This window comes from Nanorana parkeri, unplaced genomic scaffold, assembly GCF_000935625.1.
Source record: "Nanorana parkeri isolate BGI_ZX_2015 unplaced genomic scaffold, ASM93562v1 scaffold273, whole genome shotgun sequence".
Taxonomy (NCBI): Eukaryota; Metazoa; Chordata; class Amphibia; order Anura; family Dicroglossidae; genus Nanorana; species Nanorana parkeri.
In genome coordinates, this window is record NW_017306541.1 from 849401 (window position 1) to 851112 (window position 1712).

Here is a 1712-nt window from a genome sequence, read left to right on the forward strand (position 1 = left end):
TTTTCTATTCTGACACGGCTCTGTGTCAGAATAAAGAAGAGGAAAAAAAAACGGGTTACTCTCCTGGGCGGCCGGGAGCGGGAGACTCCTGGAGCGCCTGGGAGAGTTTGATGTCTGGAGATCAGTGTCCCTGGTTAGCTGGTAACCAGGGACGCTGAGCTCTCTGCAAGTGTCCGGAGCCAGTCGTAAGATCACGGCTGGCTCCGCCCAGCTGTCAGAAGCAGTCTGTCGGCCGGCCAGCTTCGGCTTTCAGCGCGGCACAGCCGGGACGAGGCATATGCGTTCGGCTCGAAGGGGTCCTGGGGCCATAGCTAGCCGAAGGATCGGCCGAAGCTACGGCTAGATTCTTCGGCTGCTTTGTGAATAGACCCCTTAGTTTAGTGAAAGCAATAAGACTGGTTGTACAGAGTATTGTTTGAAAATGTGTGGTCAGCTTCACAATCTGTTTAGATGTAATATAAATATTTCTAAAGCTGACCATACATCTAACAATGTGACCAATCTTGGGCCAGGGGATTATTATTGCTGAGGGAGTTATTATTGCATCTTCAGACAACAATGCTGGGAGTTAATGCATGCTGCCCTGTCAATGCTGGGAGTTATTGCATCCCCTGTCAATGATGGGGCTTAATTTATTACCTTTTTCTCTTCAATGTACCTTTGGCCCTATTTTGTCTAAAAGATAGCACAGCAAAAGGGGAAAGGTGCCACACTTCAAGCCAAACACTGTGAAGTAATGTCTACTTTTGTGTGAGGGGGCCACTGGGGCGGTTTGCCCCGGGAGCCACATTTTTAGGGGTGTAGCAGGCAGGGCTGGGCCGAGTGTTTGCCTTACACCCCCTGCATCCCAATACCATGTAACAGAGGCAGCTAGTCCTGCATACTACACTGTACTGGGAGGGAGGGGAAGGGGTCAGGAGCTTCTACAGCTGGGGTGCTGTTTTTCTGTAAGGTGTGGATGGGGCCTCGAGGCAGAGCAAAGCAAGTGTCCCTGATATAGGCAGTGGGCCTGCACAGTCTCAGCTCTGTACCAGCAGTGATGATCAGATGTCCTCATCATGGCTGACATTCTCCCCTAGCTCTTTCAGCACTTTAAAAGCCAACAGGATCTCTATGTTCAGGTAATGCATGATCTACCTGTAGATGTGTGTAGAGCAGAACACCATTCTGCTGGATGATGACAAGCAGATGTGCTGCTTGTGGCAGAGCCTCTGGTGTCTCTGTTTTTTAGGCTGTGATTAACTGAAACATTTCACATGATTTGCATTGTTTGAGTTCATTTGTTGTTAGTATAGCTTTTTTTGCTGTTTGTGTCCCTTGGGGAGATTTCCCTTCACTTCTCATCGTGCAAACACAACACTGGAATAACTGGAATACTTTCCCTTTGCAAAACTTCCTGTTCTGGTGACTGCTCAAAATGTTGGATTTTCGCTTACAATTAGATGAAGTGATAGTAATCTTCAAGATAGATAGAGAGAGTGAAGCTCCAGCAGGATCCCTAATATTGGACTTTTTCAGGAAAGCCTCAGGTATCACAATAATTGGAAGACTTCCAATTTCCGGATCTTTTTGTTCCAGTTTTATCGATCAGATATAGTGATAGTTGCCTTCAGACATACAGTATAGGGAACCTTCTGGGAAGCTTCAACCTCTCTGTCCTAAGGTTCACTGTCAGTGCGTTTGAATATAGGCACAGCGGAGCCCGGAATCAG